This window comes from Dendropsophus ebraccatus, chromosome 4, assembly GCF_027789765.1.
Source record: "Dendropsophus ebraccatus isolate aDenEbr1 chromosome 4, aDenEbr1.pat, whole genome shotgun sequence".
Taxonomy (NCBI): Eukaryota; Metazoa; Chordata; class Amphibia; order Anura; family Hylidae; genus Dendropsophus; species Dendropsophus ebraccatus.
The window spans coordinates 36,022,808-36,049,226 of NC_091457.1; the positions used below are offsets into that span (position 1 = coordinate 36,022,808).

Here is a 26,419-nt window from a genome sequence, read left to right on the forward strand (position 1 = left end):
GCCACAGCACGTGGCACAGGAGAACACCCGGAGCGTGGACAGGTAAAGTATTAACTGTTTGGGCATTCGTCAGCCGTGCATCACTATCACCTGGGGTGTTGCGCAGTTGGCGGCTGATGATTTTAGACCTGGGCCCAAAGAAATGATCAGCTGATGATCGTTTCATTAGCTGATTGTTGTCTCTATTACATGGAGTGATAATCGTCCAAATCGGGCTGATGATCGCTTCGTATAATAGGGCCCTTAGATACCCAGCATATCAGTATTGCATTCCCTTGTAATTCTTTATACTGGACATACACATTAGGTATATGTCTGAATGCTGGTTTTGGTGCATCAGATTATAGGCTAATGTGTGTCAGGTGTATTGAAATAGACAAATTCAAGCATGTATGTTTCTTGGGGATTTGGAAGGGACTCAGCCAGACTCTGTCCTATGTGTTTGGCCAGGCTTAGAAAAAAGCGTGGTTAGAATAAACCATAGCCCCAGCTTTAGGGTCAGATTGCCTGGTGTTCAATAGTGTTCCCCAGTCTGTGGTAGGCAGCTTTGGCTCTCCTCCCACTGTGTCTGTGGCCTCATGTGTGTAAATGTCACCTACGTCAAGAATTACAAACTTCTCGTAGAAGGAAAGAATTGACCTGGGAATCTTCACAATATGAAGTGTATGTTGTCTTTCCTTGTCTGGGCATCAAATTTTGAACTGCAGCTTACAGACCCGTCTATGTAGATTACAGTTAGTCCTCATTTATATTGTATGAATCACTATTATTTTTGCCATTGGGCCCTAAAAGAAAGAGTCATTAATAGCAATGGATGATCTTTATTATTAAAGGGGTTGTCTGGTTTTATGTAAATAAAATACATTTATTCTATATTATAATTTAAACTACGTTGTAATCCATTTTGTGTTTCAAATCAAACAAATGACTTGTCTCTTAGCTGATAGCTGTTTGTAAAGTCATAAAATCATGTGTTCCTTCTAAGCTCAAGTATTATAGAGGTGGTGCTAAGCTGCAGCATGTATGCTTCCTCCCCCACCCTGCCCTGCATGATTAATGGAAAGGGTTTAGTGCTGGGAGCCACACCTTGTACATCAGTGATGCAGGAGAGGAAGAAGAAGGGGTAGAAGGAGGTATACAGTTTAGCACCTCCTCTATGAAACTTAAAGTAGTAGTTCACAAAAAAAAAACTTTATTTGCTGACACCCCCGCGCACGCAGCATTGGCACATATACTCACCAGCAGTGGCGCGGCACGCGACACCGTTCAATTCCAGCGCACGTTTACATCACTTGCTCCTGTGCTTATCTTTTGAAGGCCGGAAGTCATGCTCTCCCATAGAGAATGCAATGGAAAGCGTGACTTCCGGCCTTCAATCACAGGAGACAGAAGAGGGGTCACAGGAGCGGATGACGTGAACGCGTGATGAGCATTAATCTAGCTGGTAACCCAAGGGCTCAGTGGGAATAGAATCAGAATGAGCCAGTATACACATCACAGTATTCTAAGAACTTACCTTCTTCAGCAGCCTATGCCCTATAGAGTCATATCAGCAGGTTAGATTCTTCCTGTGATTGAAGGCTGGATGTCACGCTTTTCAATGCATTCTCTATGGGAGAGAGAGACTTCCGGCCTTCAATTACAGGAGACAGAAGAGGGGTCACAGGAGCAGGTGACGTGAATGCGCGCTGGATTTGAACAGGGCCGCGGGACCGGAACAAAGCCGCACCAGGGGACACCGATCACTGCTGGTGAGTATACTAGGCAGTGTGCAGGAATTAAAATTTTTTGAACTGCAGCTTTAAGCTTAGAGGAAAAACATTTAAAAAAAATTGCAAACTGAAGGAGAGTTTGGCAGTCCACTCCTAATAAAGACTGTGGGTACAAAGTGAAAGGATTTTTCAACCCACAAGTCATCCTGGCTTGTGCCCATTATGGCAAAGAATTATATGATGTATTACACTGTCAGATCTGATAGGCTTCATTTGTATGTATTTAAAGGTAAAGAAGAATCTAACCTGCTGACATGACGCTATAATGCATAGGCTGCTGAAGAAGAAGGTAAGTTCTTAGAATACTGGGATGCCTATACTGGGTCGTTCTGATTCTATTACCGCAGAGCCATTGGGTTACCAGCTAGATTAATGTTCATCAAGATGAACGATTTCTCGCTCGTCGCTTGATCGTTTGCTGTGTTTACATGAGCCGATTATCACTCAAATTTTTATGGTGAAAATTCGAACGATAATCGCTTCATGTAAAAGGACCATAACAGTCAGAGGGTGTCTCAGCACTTGGCACTCAGCTGCTGTATGTCCTGCAGGAAGTTGTGTATTCTTTTCAGTCTGACACAGTACTCTCTGCTGCCACTTCTGTCCATGTCAGGAACTGTCCAGAGCAGTAGCCAATCCCCATAGAAAACCTCTCCTGCTCTGGACAGTTCCTGACATGGACAGAGGTGGCAGCAGAGAGCACTGTGTCATACAGCAGCTGATAAGTACTGGAAGAGTGAAGATTTTCAAATAGAAGTAATTTATAAATCTGTATAACTTTCTGACACCAGTTGATTAAAAAATTATAAGGAGGAGTACCCCTTTATAAGAGAACCCCTATTTTCTAAGAAGTGGTGATACAATAAATATTGTTCTGTAAATGTAAATACAAGCGTAGTATGGTACATTGTTACTTTAGCTTTAGAAACTAATAAAACTGGATTATATAAATGCAGTTACCATATGAACATTGCACATTAAAGACAGATAGATTTTTAGGCTGGGAATATATATTTTTCTTGGAAAGTTCCCTTAGGGTCTACTTAATACGTCAAATAACACGGACATATTCATTTTCTTTTCTAACCAGACAGTCAGTAATATGCAATGCATTTAAAAGATAATTTTTCCCTCCAAAAGCAGATTGCTGAGAGGAAAGTTCCCTCATTTCCAGTCGTCTCTGGAATGACGCACATTTCCATTAGAATTCTGTTGAAGCTATATGTCCTGTTCCTTCTGCTGGGATGTGTACAGTTACTGACGTCGACGTGAACTGTATATATAGACCATACCTAATTCCTCCTATTAATTTATGCAACTTTATAAATGACTTTACCTGTCTATTGGGCATGCGGCTGTTAATAGGTCAGAGCATACCCCAGGGGGCATCGGTGGAACACATAAGTGTCTGGAAGCTGCTGTGACAGAAAGCAGTGGTTGTCATTTGGTGCTTTCTGTCAGGATAGCTTTTGCTGGAAGCTCAGTCTCAGCCTGACATGGAGCTGAGGCTTGTACTAGTTTTCCATCCGAAACAGCTGATTGCAGTAAAATTGCCATTGTTCTAGTGGAGGTGGCAAATAACTCAGAATGCATGACACTCGACGGCTTCTTCCTATATTAATATGCTTATGGTTGGTTCTTTTCTGGTATACTTACGTGCATCTCAGTTGTTTATTAGAAAAGTGATATAGCAGCATCTGTAGAAGCCATTGCCTTCCAGCAGTCATGGCTGTTCCTGATACTGGAGCTCAGTGTATGGATGAGGATGATCAGAAGGGATGCTGAGAGTTAGACTCCCTCTCAGATATTATTGGCATATTCTAAAAATCTAGCCTATACTATAACTTCTTCTGGAATACTTATTGGCTAACTGCTGTCTAACACCATCAATACCTGACAACTGAATGATCGTCCAGCAGTCAGTTATAGCTCCTACCCCCCCCCATCCTCCCCATCCACAGAAATGTTCGGAACAGCTGATCATTCTTATATTCTCTATGAGGAGAGGAGGGATAAGCTGCAGCCAGAGAATTTGCTGCCGCCTATCTCTTCTGAAACAAAGGGGTTAGGCAGTGCTTTTCTATCACACCCAACCTATATCATCCGTCAGTGGTCATAAGGGAGCACCTCATAAATTCAATTAATTGTATCAGAGGCAGCTCTCCTTAAGATCATAATTAGAGATGAGCGAACCGGGTTCAGGTTCGAGTTGGTCCGAACCCGAACGATCGGTATTTGATTAGCTGGGGCTGCTGAAGTTGGATAAAGCTCTAAGGTTGTCTGGAAAACATGGATACAGCCAATGACTATATCCATGTTTTCCACATATCCTTAGGGCTTTATCCAAGTTCAGCAGCCACCGCTAATCAAATGCCGAAAGTTCGGGTTCGGATGGACTCGAGCATGCTCGAGGTTCCCTCATCTCTAATCACAATATATAAATGTGCCACTCAGCGCATATGATGTCCAAAAAAAAGTAAATCAAAACCAAAGGTTGCTATCAGTTTCACGTAACAACCTAGCATGAGCGCAGTATCGGTAATAAGTGCAGATATGTACCTGGTTTATTTTCTCTGTTTCCCAGTATCTCCGATAAATAGATAGAACTTCCCGCTGGTTATATTTTAAAAAAATCTAGTCAATGTCACCAATATATAGCGCAAATCACTATAGCCTATAGTAGGCCTAGTTGTGGTCATTGTATCTCTGGTAAACAGTATCCAGTCCAGTAGTTCATTGGTTCAGTCTTGTCTACCAGGGTGCTTTTTGCCACTTTTCCTCTAATCCTGTGGCAATAAATGTTAAAACTCAGAAGAGGTGAGCGCGATGCCCGATCCTGGAAAAACAGCTACACATCAAGAGCCAAGAGTCTTTATCTGGAACAGTAATATTTTTTGTGAGCGTGAGAGAAATTTAATTTGTTTTCTCCTGACACGTCTTCAAGATTAGAGAACAAAAATTTCAAAAAGTGATAAAGAGAGACTACAGATATACTATTAGAGACAGTTATGTAACAGCGCCATGCTATCAGATGTTATGGTTATAACAGAACAGTCAACCAGACATTAGAAGTGTTATGTTTAGCAATATGGAAAGAGATATGTAAAATCCTTAATCTCTCTTTGCCCTCTCTAAATGGATGTCTCTGACAGGTCATCCAGACTCGCCGCTAAAGGGACCCTTATTTAGATGACTGGGGGGAGAGGGGACTCCGGACAGCTGGGAACTCCGAAGTGGAAAAGTGGTTGTCTCTGGGTGAGATTCAAACAAAATATTCTCTTCCAGATTCCCATATGTTTTACATTTATCAGGCCCATCATTTATGTGTCAACAGGTTGCGAGATGGGACAAAAGTGTCCAAAATACTGTAAATGATATAATTGGTACATTATCACGTTGGGCACAGGATCAAGATGTCCATGAACATGTCCCCTAGCACATTGGTTGACAATTCTTTATGCATTCTCAATGAAAGGTCCAAAGGGAAGTATTTCAAACTGGCTCATGGAGCTCTTTATGGTTTTAACATTAGACCCTCACCCACCTTTCCGGACATAAAAACAGATTGCCCGAAATGCCAAACACAAAGTTCGCATATCCCTACATACTGGACACAGATCCTTTTTATTTATAAATGGAAAACCGTTATTGTAGCTCACCATACTGAAGAACTTTCAATACACAAAGTGGAGTATAAGGGTATCGTGACTGTCTCTTTGGGAGCACTGAGGGTACTTCAAACAAGTAGACTTATGGTCTCCCATGAGATGTTTGGGTGGTGGGTCTGGATCCGAGGCATGGCCGTGGGCACTATACTGTATTTTGATATAGATTCATGTAAGTAAAGATATCAAAATTAGAACAAATCTTGTTATGCACCTGAACTAGAGGTATTTGTTTGAATCATATTCTATCTATCATCTGCTGTGCAGCATTCAAAGCGGAACTGTACTTTACTCATGTCTTCCTATACATATGTCCAAGTTATTATTTTGTTATTTAAATAATAAAATTTAATAAAGTATGTTAAAAAAAATGTTATGTTAGGATGACATTAGATTTAAGAACAACAAATTCAGCAAGAGACCAGAGTACATTCAGATGAAAGATGTCAGGAAACTGTTGGTGCATTGACAGAGTAGATTGTACAGCTAAGAAGCTACTTGGTGATCCTATAATTGATGTCAGGAAGTTTTTCCGAGTCTGATTTTAATTCTCAAAATAATATTCCACTCAGCCTGCTCTTTTAGGTGTAAGGGTAAGCTTTTATATGCATACATGAGGAATAACACTGTTTCTTGCCGTTTTATAATCAGCATATGGCATATTTCACCAGTTTCTCCTATTTCAGATTCAGTGATTTGCCATAAATAGTGCAAAGATACCAGATTGTATGTGGTGCCAACACACACTCATGGGGGAGATTTATCAAACATGGTGTAAAGTGAAACTGGCTCAGTTGCCCCTAGCAACCAATCAGATTCCACTTTTAATTCCTCACAGACACTTTGGAAAATGAAAGATGGAATCTGATTGGTTGCTAGGGGCAACTGAGCCAATTTCCCTTTACACCTTGTTTGATAAATCTCCCCCATAGTCCACAAGTAAAAGTCCACAAGAACTCTATGGTGCAAACCAAACTTTGATACAAGATAAAAAAAAATAGCTGTGGAACTTTGGCCTTAAAGGGTTTCTGAAACGGAGGTGGGACTAACCTGTGGAGTAGCGCATATCCTGAAAAGTAGTCAGCTTTTCCCAGTTGTCAATGAAGAGGTGGCCATTAAAAATGAGCACAACTTGAGAATGCTCGAGTCCAGTTTTTCGGCATTTGATTACTGGTGGCTGATGAAGTTGGATGCAGCTCTAGGGAGTCAATAAAAACATGGATACAGCCTATGGCTATGTCCAGCCACCGGTATTCAAATGCCGAGTGATCGGACTTGAGCATGCTTGATTCATGCTCATCTCTAGTGGCCATACATGTGCAATGCACTTCCATTTAAATGATAAGGTAAATATGATTGATCAGAGATCTCCATAGCTCCCACTCATTTAAATGACCACGAGTAAGGTTCTAAATGGGTCAAGGGGGATCCAACACTCCATAACCTGCACCCTTAGGTATGATGAGCACTGGTGCACACACTGGACAAACTGTACCTTATACAAACTGTACCTTTATACAATTAAAGCTACAACCCCAGCTTTATTGAACACCCCATGTTGCAGAACCATTGCCATTTTGTTTGTGCATAATACATAAGAACAGAATAAAGTACATTAAAACCACCATTATACCATTATTATGGCATTACCAGTTGTAGTGTACTAGTCACACTACTGCAGTACTACAAACATGCTTTGGGAAAACGTTTTTCACATGGAAGTGACAGTGCACAAATTAGGATCATAGTCCAAATAAGCTGAAAATGATTCAAGGCCAAGAATGTCTTCAAGAGAAATACATGTTAAAATTGTCAAATACGGTAGTCATGTATTATTAGGATGGTAGAATCTGAAGTGACATTTGGCTCTTACCACCATGCATCTTTTCATGTGGCCAGTAAATTGTAGAGTATTAAACTTTGTGTGGTAAAGTTAAAGTGTACCTGTCATGGCGCCCGCTGCGGGATCAGCAGAAAGTTCCTCTGTTAATCTGGAAGTTCAGGTTCCCTTGGATAACAGCATGCAATGAGACTGTAAGATGCATTATCCCAAGTAATCCAAGGAACCCGAACTTCCAGGTTAAGGCTATGTTCACACAACGTATGTGTTGTAGAAATCACAGCCGTTGTTGCAACGGCCGTGATTTACAGCACACACGTTGTATGTGAAAGCATAGAATCCCTAGCGGCGCCACAAGTCGCGACATGGCAGTTTTCTGCGGTAAATATTCATTGAATAGAGACCGCAGAAAACCTTGTCAGTTCACACAATGGAGCATGCGGCTCCGGCCGCACGCTCCATTGTGTGCAGTATGGAGTTCGGATGCGGGCGTGCACGGATGCACCCGCATCTGAATTCAGCAGCGGTAAAGATTATCTGGCCGGGTCACAGAACAGCCGGTGTCTTACAGAGTGAGAACATGGCCTAACAGAGGAACTTGCTGCAGCGGGCATCATGACAAGGTACACTTTAAGTTAGAGTACAAACTTTAAAAAGGTCACACATACAGAACAATTATAAGTATACACAGCATACTAGATTGTTTGCTAGCCTAAGCAAGGCATATATGTTTGAAACCCCCTGTAATAAATCTTTCCAGAAGTCCTCTTCTCAGGGTAGCTAGGGACAAGAAGATGCAACTAATGACCAATCTAGGCTACTGTTTGGGGGTCCATCTTTGCATTAAGGAGCTTGAACCCACAGGGGTTGCACACCGCAGGTCATGGCAGTGATTGTAGTGGTGACAGGAGCATTGGTTTTAGTGTCCTTTTGTGCAATGTGAACTGGTTGGCCTAGCAGCCCTTGTGGTAAGGTCTGGTTAGGATAGGCCATAAATGCTATGTTTTGGTACCATTTAAGGAACAGGAGCACAAGCATTAGTTAAAGTATCCAATAAGTGTTGCTAGCTGAAGGGAAGACTTACTGAAAGCAGTTAGTGCTGCGGAGGTTGCTGGTGGCTTTGGAGAGGCCTATGAAGACTGAGCTGGAGCAGGCCCCAATAGCTCTGTATAGCACCTCAGCTCATGCCTAAAATCCAGCTTTTCTACTGTCAAATCTCTATAATAAGCCTTATCCCTGGAGCTTATAAGGAACTAGATAGGGAGAGGTCCCCTCCCTGAGAGCAATAATACCACTGGGTAAAGGCAGCTCTAGTGGGGTAGAAACCGTGAACTGTTTTATGTGTGAAAGGCTGAGCATGGAGCTCTGTGAGGCGATTTTCCTGTAAAGAACTGTATTCTAAACTGTAAACTGTGTACTGAGAGCTGATCTGCCATAAGTCAGCCTGGAGCTGAATGCAGCGCTCTATGTGGAAAGTAGCCATAAGGATTCTGTGACGGAAAACACATCCCCCCGACACTATAAAGCAACCACATGAGACAATGCAGTGTGTTATCACTGTATACAAGAAAACATTCCCTGTTTATTGTGTGACAGCAAAGACATAATAGAAGATGAGCTGTTTGCACATATGAGGTTGAGTATGCAACATGTATCTGAGGAGGAAGATGACCATTAATAACATTTAGCGACCATAACCTACATCCAATCCATATTCTAGCCATTAACACAATATCCCTGATATTGAGAACAGGCTTCTGTTGTAGTAGTGGTGCATGCACGCTGCCATTACATTTATTGTCTATAAGAGCTTCTATGTTCAGCTATCTCTGGCAGCTCTTATAGACCATGAGCAATGGTGCACACACACGACTGCTGCTCCATTCTGAATAGGAACCAAGAGCCCTATCACACGGAGCGATAATTGGTCGAATTGCTCCGTGTAATAGAGACAACGATCAGCCAATAAACAATCATCAGCTGATCGTTTCTTTAGCCCTGATCCAAAATTATTGTGTGCCAACTGCACATCACTACGTGTAGTAGTGATGCGCGGCTGGCGGCTGACGATTCCTACAATTCCCATTAATTTCATTGGATCCATATATACAGTATATATATATATATATATATATATATATATATATATATATATACACAGTGGTACCTTGGTTTAAGAGCGTTTGGGTTTAAGAGCTCACTGTTTTTCAAAATTGTGACTTGGTTTAAGAGTATTGCTTTGGTTTAAGAGCTCCCTGTACTGGGTGGGAGCACAAGTGGGGGAGCGGCATGGTCTGCATAGCGGGGTCTACAGCACTGTACTCTGACCCAGGAAGTCTCCCTCACCTTCCAAATCATAGCAGATCCATGTCAGGCTGGGGCTTGCATCAGAGGACAGGACTGTGGAGGTAATCTCTCCATAGCTGTAATCCCTCTCTCCCCGGACAGAGAGCACTGCATGTATGTGCCCACATCTGTCCTGCTCATTCCTTCATGCTCCCTGCAGTCTCTGTCCGCCCTTTTGTTTCCCATCCTCTCCATTACTGTACAGTAACTTATAATATCACATATTCTGCTGTTTCTGAATGTTTGTTTCATCTGTTTTACATGTTATTCAGAATAATACATCATTATTTTTGGGGTGTGGAACCAATTGTCGGCATTTCTGTGATTTCTTAGGGGAAAATTTGCTTTGATTTAAGAGTGGATTTGGATAACAAGCACGGTCCCGGAACGAATTATGCTCGTAATCCAAGGCACCACTGTATATATATATATATATACAGTGGTGCCTTGGATTACGAGCATAATTCGTTCCGGGACCGTGCTTGTAATCCAAATCCACTCTTATACCAAAGCAAATTTTCCCATAAGAAATCATTGAAATGTAGACAATTGGTTCCACACCTCAAAATCATTTTAGAATCATTATAGCAGCAGTGTGTATAGCTGAGTGTGAGTGCAAGCACATTATAGCAGCAGTGTGTATAGCTGAGTGTGAGTGCAAGCACATTATAGCAGCAGTGTGTATAGCTGAGTGTGAGTGCAAGCACATTATAGCAGGAATGGAGAGGATGGGAAACACAAGGACTGATAGAGACTGCAGGGAGCATGAAAGAATGAGCAGGGCAGATGTGGACACAGTATAGCAGCACTCTCTGTCCGGGGAGAGAGGGGTTAGAGCTATAAAGAGATTACCCCCACAGTCCTGTCCCCTGATACAAGCCCCAGCCTGAAGTGGATCTGCTATAAATTGGAAGGTGAGAGAGACTTCCTGGGTCAGAGTACTGTGCTGCAGACCCCGCTATGCAGGCCATGCCCCTCCCCCCACTCACGCTACCACCCAATACCAGGAGCTCTTAAACCAAAGCAATGCTCTTAAACCAAGTCACAATTTTGAAAAACTGTGAGCTCTTCTTGCAAATCGCTCTTAAACCAAGTTACTCTTAAACCAAGGTACCACTGTATATATATATATATATATATATATATATATATATATATATTAAAATAGTTAGAAAATGTTAAAAACGCTCAGTAATTTGTGCTGAATGTGTATTATTATTTTACTTTACGTTTGGTTAAGTTTGACACCAAAATAGTACAAAGTTTTATGTTTATTTCGTTGTGTATAACATATAAAATACTAGTCCATTATAAGGACAAAGCTGTAGAGCCTGAGCCCAGTCACAGAGAGCTAGTGATATTTCACAGAAGTGCCTTTCTCTGTTTGTGGAATAGAGATTAATCTCTATATCCTATTTATACTATAGGATTTTCCTCTTTTCTGTTTTATGTAAAAAATAATCCTCAATCCCAAACAGAAACACGACACATTAAATTACATGCTGGAAGCACTTATGGGATCAGCCCTTAATGAGGTCACAATACTTCAGAGATTGTCGCCAATGACTTCCTGAGGGATACGTTTAGAGTGCGGCGATATACAGATGGACCAGACCTCCCCTCCTATACATAATGTTTTATGAAAATGTAATTCTGCTTGGCTGCATTGGTTACAGGGGAAAATTAGAAACATTTGAAGTGTGAACAGAGCTCTTAACTCCTTCAGTATCCTGGCATAAATAAACACAACAGGGGGAATTTTGGGAAGGGTGACAGTGTACAATGTCCTTTCTGAGACTGGTCCTTATAAATGGTAATCAGCCTCCCCCGCAAACAGACATACAGAGACTGAGATCATGTGTAATTACATAGTAACATAGTAAGGAAACTACTCCAGAGAACGCGGGGGAGGCAACAGACACCTGCAACAACATGTATATATACACACACATAAATATATATATATAGTCAGCCACAACATTAAAACCTCTTACAGGAACTATAAGCAACATTAGGCCCAAAGACTTTGGTCTGGACCAAGATGACTACATGACTGTATGTGACTACTGTGCAGTTTTGGCACAGGCAAGGTATTTCCATACTTTGAAGGGAACTTGTTACCATGAAAGTCGGCATCATGTAAGGCTGGGTTCACACTGCGTTTTTGCAATTCGTTTTTTCCATCCGTTTTTTGCAAAAAAACGGATGAAAAAAACTGATGCATTTGTCCATTGACTTCCATTGTAAAAAAACGGATCAAAACGGATTTTTTTTTTTGACGGACACAAAAACGTAGCTGACACTATTTTTGTGTCCGTTAAAAAAAACGGATCCGTTTCTTTCATCCGTTTTTCATCCGTTTAAAAAAAAAAAAAGGATGAAAAAAACGCAGTGTGAACCTAGCTTTACAGAGCACGAGCTGAGCAAATTGATATATGTCTTTATAGGAAAATATTCAGTAGAACTTGTAATTTTATTGATTGAAATCTTTTTCTGAAATTTTCTAAAACCAGTTGGTTTGAAAGCAAAAGATTTTCGCTGGGTAACCCCTTTAACATAGAATGATCAGGGATTTCAATCAACAGATTTCAAGTTATACTGAATATTTTCCCCTCAAAGATACAGTATATATCCATCTGCTCAGCTCTTCCTGCTCTATAATATGATGACCATAAATTAGATAGCTTTGCCTTGGTGACAGGTTCCCTTTAAAAACATTTCACAGCTTTTTTCCCCAATAGAATAACGGCAAATGTAACTTTCATACAATTTACTTATAGCTTGCTAGTCACGTCTACTTCTACATAATTCCCTGCAACAGTGAGAGGCACATATGTAGCCTCAGCCGGAATCTGGTGATGAGCAATTGCGCCAGTCTTAGGATGCAATGCAGGGTCTGTGCATGTGGGAGGCTACTGCACAATTTACAAAAATAGGAGAACATGCAGCTGACATTAGAATTACTCATTATAGTCCATAGTATCGGCATTACATATGTTAGTCAAGCAGTTTTCACCAATCTGTGGCTCTCCAGCTGTTCAATACTTCCATCCCACAACTTGGGGATCATTGTTATTGTATTGGTGAGAAGACTTAGGAAGGGTTTCATTATGTTATTTTAACAGATTAGCAAGTGGATCATGAATACAGTTTTTGTCTATGTGGCAGCTTATTATTTATGTCATTTGTAAGATTTAGCACATGAAATAGAGATCATTCCACTCTGATGCAATGAAATATAATGAAGGATTGGGTGATTCCCCTACTGGGACAGCGATGTCACACTGGGACAGCGGTGGGGAACCTCTGGCATGGAGGCCGCAGCCAGTGATAGCACCCTTCTGTGTCTGACGGGCGCTGTGCAGGGTACAACACTGGCCAAGGCTGCCGATAGGCACAGGAAAGCGCCATGTGTGTCAGCTCCTGTGTGCTCGTTAGTCTTTACTGTTTGATTTGTAGCCGATTCAGCCGTCAATATAAAGTGTATGGGAATCTCCCAAAACCTGAAGATAAAGAACTTCACTGCCCGACCTCTTTGTTCTCGAAAATATAAGCCACCTCTAGAGCTGTGTGGTTGCATCTTAACCCACTTCATGGAAAACACAGGAACATTTGGCCATGCCAACCCTTCATGTGTATGGGGAGGATGAGAGGGATCAGTAAGCCAACAACAACTATAAGAATGTAGTCATCGTAAGTCATGTCAGTGGATTCTTTCACAACCGGATATGCAGATAACCTCATTTGTTTTTGGAGGTTTCGGCAAAAACTTCTGTCTAAGAAAACAAAGGTCGGCTAAATTGGATTTTAACCAAGCCTGAGCCTTTCTTCTTTGAGGAGATAAGCAATGTCGTAGATGCCTGGCAGCTGCTTATCTCCCTCCATTTGAAGCAGCAAATAGTATGAGCAGAGACAGGCTAGCATGTTATGGTGGAGACAATATAATAGCTTCTGGGTGACAGCTCTGCCTCTGTGCCGACTGAAGCAAATGATCAGTGGCCATTACCTCCTGATGTGTCTCTGCACCTTGTCAGAAGGCACAAATTTGCTAGTAATTTGATTTTAACCCCATAAGGACTGACCCCTATTTTGTTTTTGTATATGGAGCTTTTTGCGGCCTGTTTTATATGGGTTAGCTGTCGTTTTTATTGAACGTATTATCATATCTACAGTACACCTTGATACTAATGCATTGCACTGTACATCATTGCAATAGGAGAACTATCCTGGCAGTCCTGGGGGCCTGGATAGTCGCTAGTCTGTGACTGTGTATAGTGCAGTCAGACATTAAACAAACTGTCTTTCTGTGAAAGAATTTTTCACAATTGAAGATCATTCATCCTTTGATCATCTAGGGCCATTTAAACAACTGTAGCTGCCAATATGGACTAAAATGTATATGACTGTGTTGGGGATACAAACATTCAGCCAAGAATCGCTTGTTTAATGGTTGTGCAACCATCACCTTGCTTCTGTATAATGTGTATGGCCAACTTAAAGTAATGTCATCAGGAGTGGTGGACTGGAGTAATATTGGCCCACCAGAGGGCCCAACTCTCAGCTCCACTTCATGTGACAGCATTGCTGGGGTATATAAATACATTTCACATTTATCACAAAAGAAGAAAAAAAAATAAAAAAAAAAAAATAAAAAAAAAAAAAATAAAAAAAAAAAAATATATATATATATATATATATATATATATATATATATATATATATATGTCTCACAGACATCATAGGTCTAGGGATATTAATTATCCTTAAGGACAGTCTGTCATAAAGAGGGGTTGAGACTTAAAGGCCATTCCTACACTACTGGGAATTCTGGGAAGAAAGGATATGCAAAATAGCTCTCACACCACTCTGCACTGAAGAGGGGCAACAACCTCAAAACAGCTGTCTGCAGATGGGAAGTTTTTTGTTTTTTTTTTTACTTGGGATTGTTTGGCTTGGTATAAGACTTGTTCTAAGACTCCTAGATAGAATGAGACACTGAATTAAAGGGACTTCTCTTTGCCTAAGAGGTGTGAGAGCTATTTTGCATATCCTTTCTTCCCAGAATTCTTAGTCGAGCAGGAATAGCGTGTAAGTCTTCACGTCTTTATGTCTCACATGTCTGTCCTTAAGGAGAATTCCCCTGGACCCACGTCAATAGCCAGCCAACACCCTGCTCTGCACTGAAGAGGGGCAACAATTCTTAAAAAGCTGCCTACAGATAGGCTGTCTTTCCCATCCCCATTACCCATATGGCGCTGTTCGGATCCCGCTGGTAGTGACATCACAATTCTTCTGACCCTCTTCTTTCTACAGCACTTTTTAAGGTTGGAAGTCAGGGTCTCCATTGCATCTCTATGAGAGCGCTCTTATTGGAGTCCCTGACTTCCAGCCTCTTTAGCTGCTGGCCAGGCAGCGAAGAAGTCACATAGATGCCAGTGGGATTTGGATGGCGCTGTAGGACCAGAAAGAGGCTGTGCCGCGAGAAACAGATCATCAATGGTAAGTATATGTGCCAGCCTGCAGCAGGGGGAGTTATAAAAATACTGGAATGCTTCTTTAAGTCAAGTTTTTGAGGGTTTTTTAGTTTTCCATCTTATAATCTATAATAATAACCTGACATTTCTGTAGCTAATAGCCGTATCCTCACTTATCATCACAGGCAGGATTACAGTGAAGGCTAGCACGGGTATGTAGATACAATGAGATCAGGTCAATAACAATCAGTGCTAATCACAGTTTCAGTCCAGTCCCTCTTTGCACGGGTCACAGAGCATGCCTAGAATACTCTCTGTAAATCAATGGTCTTCCCTCTATTCTGTTTCTCTGGGTGCGGTGGGTCAAGTGTGCAGTGGTGGCGGGGGGTCAACGGCGGGTCAGGCGTGTTGTGGCAGCGTGTGGCGGGATGTGCGGAGGACGTGGGGGCCATGGACCAGGCTGACTGTGGTACCGGTTTCGGGGGTCCACAAGAGGATTAGATGAGAGTCCTGGGTGGTGGCGGTGGTGGCAATAGTTGGCCTTACTTTCAGGGGGTGCCTTACTTTCGGGGAGTGCCCTAGTTTAAAGTAGGTGTTACCTTACTTTTGGGGGGATGCCTTACTTTAGGTTAGAGGTTAGAGTAGGTGGGGTGTCTTATTTTAGGATGGTGTTTTATTTTCAGGGAAACACAGTATATTTAAATACTGCTTTTACAAGCAGCTCTGCCGAGATGGCTGCCTACATGATAATGTACTACAAATTAAATCTAAAAAAGCTATAATCAGAAAACTTAAACAGATTAAAGAAAAAAATATATGTTTTAGCATCTGGTTCTTATCAGCAAAAAAAACCTCTAGTTGATACAGTACATTCACTTTATTCTTGAAAGTGATTTAATCTCCGTTCTAGAAGATTAATTTTTTTGGCAGACAGTTTATCTCTTAATATTCTTTTCTATCTATTTATTGTTCTTCATTGTGGAAGGTTTTGTACTCTCTATGGTGATATTGAAATAAAAATATTTATGATTCGTATATTAGATTGTATTGTATCCGTCTGTCTACATCTTCACATATACTACCTAGTGTGGAAGCCAAGAATGTGCGTAGTGACGTTTCCACTTCCAACAATAGACAATAAACGCTTGCTTCTTGATATTAATAATAGGAGTATAATTAGTGTTATTATTCATAACAACAGCGTCGCACATGTTTATATTTATCCACAGAGACAAAGCTTTAACTGTTGTAGATACATTGTAATGTATAGCTCTCCAGGGCAAGACTTTTATTAGATAGCAAGCTCTGCAGGGCAAGAGTTGCTCTAATATTACAGGGCAGTGCCTTGAAAATGCAGATGAGAGTTTTCTGGTGATCCTAATAATTTAAAAAAATTACTAAATGTTGTAAATGCAGGGAAACCGTGACATCTCAGTAGTGCCATTAAGGTGCATAGGGTCTTGATATATTTGAGGAATATGATGCATGTCTTTTTATGTCTTTTATATATATATATATATATATATATATATATATATATATATATAATTATTTTTTTTACAATTCTTAAAATATTTGTATGGGGTCAAATGTAACCAAGTACAAAGAGTTTGCATGTCCTCTACTTGACCATATAAGTGATAACAGTGCAAATACAAACCTTGACTCACAGGTGATGTCTCTGGTCTGAGAAGTTCACTTTCCCTTTTCCATTCCATCTGGCCCAGACAGTCATAATGATTTCTTCAACCACAACTTATCTCTGCAGAAGCTGCCAGAGAAACATTTTGGGCTTACTTTAACGGTAATAATGCCCACTTTTCTGGGTTGGGGGAAGGTGTACAAGGTTGTCCCAATAGGTGTTTTCCCCATTTAGGTCATTTCCTCAGTAGCTAGTTAGAGGTAGACAGTTAGTTTGTGAACGTGCAGTATATATATATATATTATATATACACATATATATATATATATATATATATATATATATATATATATATATGTGTGTGTGTGTGTGTGTGTGTGTGTGTGTGTGTATGACATGTTTATATTGTATGTGTATGTGCTGTATATGTGTTTGATAGTTATGTGTCCTGTGAATTTACTGTATATATTTGTTTTTTTCTAAGGGTGGTTTTGCGTTACATTCGCTTATGTTAGAGCTATACATTCAAAGTGTAGATAGAGTAGTCGGCACTATGGGATACTAGGGACGGGATTCTTATCAGGTTGGGCAGGTAGTAAGGGGAACGGATTGTGGCCACAGTTCAGGTGGTGCAAACTACTCGAATAAACATAGTCCATCCAATACTTGTCATAGAAGAAAAATTGAGAGTGCACTCACCATAAAAACTTTCTTTATTGAGTCCTTTAAAAATCGCAATCCATAGCAGACAACGGCATGGCACGCCAGCACCCTCCACTGATCGTTACAGCTGTTTTGTGCTAATCACAGCACTTCCTCTGACGACAGACGAAGTTCTGTGATTAGCACGAAACAGCTGTAACGATCAGTGGAGGGTGCTGGCGCGCCATGCCGCTGTCTGCTATGGATTGCGATTTTTAAAGGACTCAATAAAGTTTTTATGGTGAGTGCACTCTCAATTTTTCTTCTATGACAGGTATACATTGAGATACCACAAATAAAATATGCCAACCAGGGGCGGACTAAGGTTGGTGGAGGCCCCGCGAGACAATTCCCCTCCCCAAATAAATAAATAAATAAACTATACCGCGATCTATACAGATGGCTGCTTACTGTAGGCAACTTAGCACAGACCCCTCCTCGCTCCTGGCTGTTTGGCTCAGCATCCTCCTCTTTTGCGCACGTGATGGTCACTAGAGGCTGCAGTGCAGAGGAAGATGCAAAGCCCTAGAGACAGGAGGGGGGAGGGGCTAAATATCAGAGTGTATTCCCACATTGTGTTTGTGTTAATAACGCAATGTGAGAACATAGCACTTTCTGTGCGCTGTTGCCCACTGTGTTAGGGCCCTTTTACATGGCCTGATATCCTGGATAAGCAGCACCGTTCTGCTAGGGTTAGGGCTGGTGGGGGCCCCTAAATGGTGGAGGGTGCTTTCCCTTTAATCCAGCCCTGATGCCAACATATACCATGACATACCCATAAATGTTATCCCATATCCATAGCGTAGTAAGTGGATTTGGCGGCCAGCCGAGACACTGACCACCCACTGTCTGATGTTGGATTCTAGAAGGAAAGCAGTGCATCACCTACAGAGCTGTGAGGCAGTGCAGTGATTAACCTCTAGGTCAGGAAGAGAAGTTTTTCCTCTTTTTCCCTGCATTTACACCCATCAAAAGATTTAAGGCAACCAACATTTTATCCAGGGCATAGGCCCATGCATAAACCAAAGGGAACTTATCAGGTATGTCATGCTGCCCAATGCTACAATGAAACAAGCACAGGCTCCCCCATTACAAAGAGCACACTGTAGCATATCAAAGTTTAAGGCTGATTCAGGGTGGAAAATGCAACTCAGGCATACTCCATAAAAAAGGGCTTATTCTCCCACCTGACTGGTGGGCGGGCAGGAGCGGCAAGCCAGGGAGGAGCATGGCACAAAGCCGAGCAGGTGTAGATTTGTTGCGCAATGCCTGCACCAGGCGCAGGGCCAGATGGATTTATTAGAAGGCATACACCTCTTAGTAAATCAGTCTAGGAGACTGGGGGCAGGGCTTTATTTAAGACTGGCATACTCGTACGCCAGTCTTGATAAATAACCCCCAAAGGGTTCAGCTCTCCACCGACTATTCATCACCCGCTGAGCTGTTACTGAGACTGACACATTTTCCACAATTTATGTAAAGGGAGAGACCTGTCAATCAAGCCAAGAAGGACAGAGAGAAGCCCTTAGAACGCCAGTGTCCTTGACTCAACCCCTTCCTGACTCATCTACATTTCTCTGACACAATGTAGTGTTTCCAGGTCATGGTAGGTTGTAATCAGAGAACCTGTGTTTAGATCGAATAAGGCACATGAATTCTCCTGGAATATGACAGAAGGTTTTATATAGTAACTAATGTAACTGGGATATGTAGGTGTTTTTAGGTGCCCAATAGCAGCTTTGATTAACAACCTCTGGGCTGTGTGCTGTAGGGATTGGAAATTCTGGCCACTTAGAGCAATTTGCTCCATTCTGTCGGCATTTGAGGTGATCAACCACACCTTGTGGGAACTTGAGGGGATCAACTACACCTTGTGGACACTTGCTTTTTATTTTAAAAGCTTGTATATTGTTAAATGGTTTGAGTTTGACGCTAAGCAAACAGACAGTTTTTTAGACATTTTGGGGGCTGTAAAATACGCCAAAATGGGAAAAAGGTTGGAGATTTCCCATAGCCGCATAGGATTCTATTAAGTCCATGTGCGCTCTGTGCACACACACAGTAATTTGGTGTTGAGGCTTTTTTTCAGCCAAAGGTGCCAAAATACAGCCTTATTTTTGATATATACTTTGAGTCCTATTTTGAATGTAAATGTGCCAAAAATCTTGTACCAGCTCTTTATTTTAGGATTATGCTATTCAAATTAACTATCTTTTATTATTACCGCCCTAAAGCAAAATTAAGAACAAAAATCTGACATTTTCAGACTTTTTAGATTTTCCAATTTTTTTCAGCCTGAAACAGACAGTTTATCAATTTCAAAATGTACCTAACAAACAGTGGGTGCACATAGCCTGAAGGTGCTTATAACCTCTGCCTGAAGCTGTGGTTAGTATCACTATGTGAAACCAGATGACAAAATTATTGTCTATATATCATTGAAATAACTGTAGACACCGGTAAAAATGTTCAGTTTCATCAGTAGGAGATATGGTTACAAAGTGGATCAAAATGTTGGCCAGAGATGAGCGAACATTTCAAAAGTTCGTTTCGACAAGTTCACTGAACTTTGGTGTAAAGTTTGGATTTGTCTGAACTGAAACTCAAACCAACTGCACTAAAACAGCTAACCGATAGTAGCGGGACTATAGAGGGAGTAGAAAAGCGTTGTGAACACCAAAAAAAAAGCCTCTCGATCCGTGTGTTTCTGCCCCTAGGGAGCTGCGTCACTGCCCCTTTGTTTCCTGCCCTCTAGGACTTTGAAAGTACAGTAGAGAAAAGTATGGCAAGCAGTGTGCAGCATGGTGCAGGTGCTCCTGAGTGAGTTACTTACCCACAGTCCGGCCGTCCATGAGTGCTTTTGGCAGGGCATGAAGAGGAAATGGAGTCATGGGAAACGACGCCCTTGTCACCACCACCCAGCTACATGGAGGCTATTGAGTCTGGCTGGGATAAGAAGGCAGTTCCATACGATCCACCACCATCAAAATGGAAGAGCCGTGGACGTTGACTTATTGCATGCAAGTGATCCACCACTGTCCACAGCTATCCTGAGTGAAGTTAACAAAGTGCTGCTACGTCACATCTCTGAACTCAGTATTGACCACACAATGGGGACCAGATCAGTATAGTATTGGTGGCAGTGTGGGAGCCAGAGAGGTAAGTATGTGTTATTTTTTTTTTACTCAACCCTAGTCCTAAATGGGACAACTCCATTAAAGGAGTTCTCCAATTTAGAAAACCCATTAACCTACTATGTTAAGGAATTATGGGTAATTCTATTGAGTATCTATTGGTCAGAGTGAAAAGCAGTTACAAAGCGTGTCTCTCACACTGGAGGACTAGACCTGTTCTGCATTCAATCTGTGCAACGCTTCATTTCTCCTATGAAGATGCTAAAGGGAAATTGAACATTGCCAGCTAAGTTGCTAAGTGCTAGTTGCTGGGAGTCCTAGTGGAGGGATACATTATGATCTTATTATTGTTCAGGGGCTCAAATCAAACAAGCTCTTTGATTCAGCATATGTGGGTCACCAGACACTTTCCCTATGGATAAAATATTTTGTAAATATGTTGCATGCTACTTGCAAGCCATACCCCTTTTACCTGACACCCCCCACCCCCAACCTCATTCCAGATATTGAAACACTCAACACAGTTTGCATGACTCACCTCCAAATACTTTAGTTTCCTTACACATTCAAGAAACATATTGCTTGGTTATTTGACTTCCATTGACTTTGACCCTAGTGTATCTGAGAGCATGAGATAAGGAAATTAGATTTTCATGAGCTCTATTGAGGACTTATACACATATATCGTCACTACATCAGTACGGAATATGTAGTATTAATAAATCATAATATTCAGAATTATACTTGGTCTCTTGTTCTCTGTATTTATTTTCCTTGAGACTTGGAACTCTACCTTGTAGATTGCACCAAAGATGTTACGTTTCCACTAGATGACCTCACTCTAGGAGGGGATCCGGAAAACTAACATAATAGCCCCCCTAAACTCGTGCTATCTGTGTGCGCACACAAGGTCATGCTTTCCTATGTAGCATCCCATGGGGATGAGTGCAGGAATAGCAGAGGGAACAAGAAGGGAAATTACTTGGAAATGCATGTTTCCTGCTGGTTTTAAGCATGCACGCCACCTATGTATTCTGAATACATAATGGTAACATCTAATGCTGCCTCTCTCTCTATATTACATTCACAACCTCTAATATGTAGAACATATTAACAGTATACAATATTCATGTACTCTGGCAGTAATGAAGTCCTCACAATAGACATTCAACAGTTTATCATCACCTACAGTGGGTAATGAGCGTTATTTAATGGGGATCCTAATAGGGGACACAACAAAGAAGAATATGCTACCTTTACTATGGCATTCTAATGTGTCATTTGTATATAAGCATTGATTTATTAATAGGCTAATTAGCCCATTCGGTGCATTGGGCAGTACTTTACCCTTCGAAGCACCTAAACAGTCACCTGTCCGCTAACCTTACAACACCCCCTAATGAATATTGAGTGGTGACTGTTGCAGAGAGGTGGTGCAATATTCATTAGAGTGGGTTGTTAGAACAGTAGGATAGCAGTCCAGCGAGCACCTGCATCTTTTTGCACCCAATGTCAGATTTGGCAGGACAGTACTGTAGAGATACACAACACTTTGTTTGCAACCTTAATAATTTTAAGAGACATGGAAGAAGGTTGAGTATAATAATTTTATAGAGGTTAGTCATATAATGCACTGTGCTACCCCCTTAATGATGTATACTGCACTGCCCCTTAATTAGGTATAATGCACTGTGCCTCCCTTAATGAAGTATAATGCACTGGGCCCCCCAATAAGGTATAATACACTCACATCCCCCCAATACACTGTGCCTCTTTAATGCACTGTGTGCCCCTTTTACTGAGATATAACATACTATGCCCCACTTAATTAAATATAATATACTATACCCCTCCCAAATTATAATACTGTATAGTATACTGTACACCTATGTATTGTACTGTACACCTCTATATAATAGCCACACAGCTACCAAATACCACTATACCAGGCCATTATCTGGAATAGTGAGACATGTGATGGGAGAAGCAGCAATAGGGACGGTAAGGGTCCTATTCCACGGGCCGAGCAGGGCCCGATCAACGATGTAAACAAGCTGCGATCTGCTAGATTGCCGCTCGTTTACTGGGCCTATTCCACGGCCAGATGATCGTTGAGCGAGGGCTGCAGGGACATCGTTACCGATGTCCTTGCAGCCCTTGCAGCATCATACATTACCTGTCCAGGCTTCTTCTCCGCGCTGTCTTCCTCCCCGGGTCCCGCGCGCTCTATCTTCAGAATGGCCGGTCAGCTGACAGGCCACACTCAGCCAATCACAGGCCGCGGCGGTCCCGGCCTGTGATTGGCTGGGCGCTCTGTCAGCTGACCGGCCATTATGAAGATAGAGCGTGCGGGACCTGGGGAGGAAGATAGCGCGGAGAAGAAGCCTGGACAGGTAATGTATGCTGCTGCTGCTTGTCAAATCGTCGGTCGCCCGCCGCGCATCGCTATTCAACCGTAGCGATGCGCAGTTGGGGAACGATGATTTTAGGTCTGGCCCTAAATGAACGATCAGCCGATGACACGATCATCGGCTGATCGTTCTCTCTATTTCACCGAACGATAATCGGCCGAATCGGGCCAAATAGGGCCGATTATCGTTACTGTGGAATAGAACCCTAAGGCATGTGGCAGGAGGAGGAGGAGGTAGATACAGTGAGCTCTGTAACAGGAGAAGGGGGAGTAGGGACAGTGAGGCAAGTGACAGGTGTGAGCAGTAGGGACAGAGAGGCAGAGCCAGAAGTAAGCAGTAGGGACAGTGAGAAAGTGACAGGAGGGAGGGAAGTAGGAATAGTAAGGCAGTGACAGGAAGGAGAGGAAGTAGGGACAGTGAGGCAGTGACAGAAGAATGCCTGTCACTATTGCTTAGACAGCCCTGCAGTTCCCAGCACGAATGTTGGTGGCAGCAGATGGGCCAGGTCACCCCTTACAGCTGCCACTCAATGAAATATGATATATAAACAAAAAGTATATATTTTTTTTAATGAACTTATATGACAAAAAAATATAACTTTAATAAAGTAATGTAATTATCAACATAAAGGGGGAGATTTATCAAAGGGTGTAACATTTAGAGTGGTGCAAACTGGCCACAGCAACCAATCACAGCTCCTCCTTCCTTTCACCAGAGCTGAAAACTGAGCTGTAATTGGTTGCTGTGGGCAGTTTGCACTAGTCCAAATTTTACACCCTTTGATAAATCTCCCCCCAAAACTTTACTCTCTGGAGTACCCCTTTAGGATTAATTCAGCAACATTAACATCATTCCAAGAGAAATTTCAGGTGCCGGTTTTTGAAGGTACATCACCAACACACACCACCAGTGTTGCTATAGGCAGGAGTTTATTACAGCGGTCCCAGCAGATTGATTGATTGATTTCCTGGGTAGTCACCCACTAACAGTAGCGCACGTTGCCAGGCAACAACTCTTCATAGTAAACACAGCACTTGGATGGCATGATGAATTATTACATTAGTAATGACTCGTTTTCACCGGATTTAAATATGCATAAACTGTAGCCTATTTTTCTGATCTGCATACAACTACAGAGAGAAATCAGCAGCTAAAATAAGGCACTAAAGTATTGATAAAGTCAACATGATATAAATTCCTGACCGGAGGGCGCACATAACCTGCAGTTTATTTACTACCGTTTACATTGCAGGTCTCCCAGAGACTGTTCCACTTGTCTTGTAGAAGGGGTGATTCATTTCATTCTTGCGCGTAGTTCAGGATGGTGTTTATGTTTTTTGCTGCCTCATTTTATGTGGTAAGGGGTAATGTTATCAGGGATGTTTGGAGAGGAATGATGATGATGTCATTTCTGTAAAATAGAACATGTGGCGAGCAGCACTTGTGTCATAGGAGTCTTCCGACTCAGAACATCTAAGAAATTACTGTTTTTTAAATTCCAAAATGAATTGTTTGTGTTATGCTGTAACAATGAAAAAAATAGATATCCTGAAAGGGAAATCCTTTTATAAAGCTTCACAGGCAAAGCACCTGAATTGGCTTTCCACTGTAATACACACGTAGAACAACCTCTGTCCCCAAGAGGGACTTGGGTTAAGGACACAGCTGAATTTATTTACGTCCCTGTGTCTGTGTACGAGGACAAGCTGTGTACATTGATCTCCCTTTAACCCCTTAAGCACAGAGCCAATTTAGATTTTTGCGTTTTCGTTTTTTCCTCCTTGTGCTTAAAAGGCCATAGCACTTGCATTTTTTCACCTAGAAACCCACATGAGCCCTTATTTTTTGCGCCACTAATTGTACTTTGCAATGACAGGCGCATTTTGTTTATTTGGGGGGTATTTGTTTTTACGCCATTCGCCCTGGGGTAAAACTGACTTGTTATATATGTTCGTCAAGTCGTTACGATTAAAACGATATATAACATGTATAACTTTTCTTTTATCTGATGGCCTGTAAAAAATTCAAACCATTGTTAACAAATATATGTTCCTTAAAATCGCTCCATTCCCAGGCTTATAGCGCTTTTATCCTTTGGTCTATGGGGCTGTGTGAGGTGTCATTTTTTGCGCCATGATGTGTTCTTTCTATCAGTACCTTGATTGCGCATATACGACTTTTTGATCGCTTTTTATTACAATTTTTCAGATTTAATGCGACCAAAAATGCGCAATTTTGCACTTTGGGATTTTTTGGTGCTTCAGGAATGTGATTAATTAATAGTTTGGGCGATTACGCACGCGGCGATAGCAAACATGTTTGTTTATTTATTTATTTATTTTTATTTATAACCTGGGAAAAGGGGGGTGATTCGGACTTTTATTAGGGGAAGAGGCTTTCTATTGACAACACTTTATTTATTTTTTTTTACACTTATAGTAGAAGCCCCCATGATCTCTCATTGAGATCTTTGCTGTATAGTTATACAGCAAAGATCAATGAGATTGGCACTCGTTTGCTTTCGGCTGCTGCAGCCGAAAACAAATGAGTGCCGGTCCGGGGTCAGCGCCATCTTGGCGGAGCCCCTGGCAGGTAATAGTCACGGAGATCGCTCCTCCGGGACGGAGCGATCTCCGCCACTAGACACCAGGGAAGTGCTGTGTCCGGTAATCGGATGCAGCTGTCAACTTTGACAGCTGCATCTGATTACCTTATTAGTGGGCACGGCGATCGGATGCTGTGATTTACAGAAGCACACCCGTATCCTCAACCCTGAGCTCAGTTTTGGGGGTTTTAAAGGAGAAGTCTGGGCTCAGACTTTATTTTTCAAAAGAGTCAAGGAGGAGGCTGAACAACATGCACCTACCTCCCTGACTCCAGCGCTGAGGTCTGCCATCCCCCGGCTGCTTCCTGGTCTGAGCAAGGACGTAGGTGCATTGTTATGTTCAGCCACCTCCTCCCTGACTCTATTGGGGAAAAAAAAATCTGAGCCTGAACTCCTCCTTTAAATTTGTAATCTATCTTTATTCTGGTAATCAGTCTGATAATCCCTTGTAATCTATTTGTCACCTATTCATAGGATAGATGATAAATATATGATTGGTGGAAGTCCAACTGGTGGGACTCCCACGGATCACGAGATTAAGGGTCCCTTGACCACAGAGTGGTGGTAGAGCATGCACATTCCTTTATTATCCTTGGGACTGGCAGAGATAGCTGAGTAGAGTGCTTGACTATCTCTGGCAATCTCATAGCATAGTGTAGCAGAACATATTCACATAAGGGAAAAGAGACTTCTTTCCCGTGATCATTGGGAGTCCCTGTGGTAGGTTCCTTACAAATCAGATACATATTACCTGTCCTATGGATAGGTAATTTGTCCGTCTTTTCCAAACACTTTTGACTTGTTACAGAGACCTGTCAAATATTCTGA

General features: G+C 41.8%; 1 protein-coding gene across 4 annotated transcripts in view; it reads left to right on the forward strand.

Annotated features, from left to right (window-relative positions):
- Positions 1-26,419, forward strand: part of CHRM1 (cholinergic receptor muscarinic 1) — a 147,205-nt gene that overhangs the window by 12,117 nt on the left and 108,669 nt on the right. For 2 of the 4 annotated variants that reach the window (XM_069968302.1, XM_069968301.1), the window contains exon 2: positions 2,002-2,061. The exons of the other annotated variants lie outside the window; for them this stretch is intronic. The gene's annotated coding sequence lies outside the window, so the exon portion shown is untranslated. The remainder of the gene's footprint in view (positions 1-2,001; positions 2,062-26,419) is intronic. 4 annotated transcript variants of the gene reach the window in all.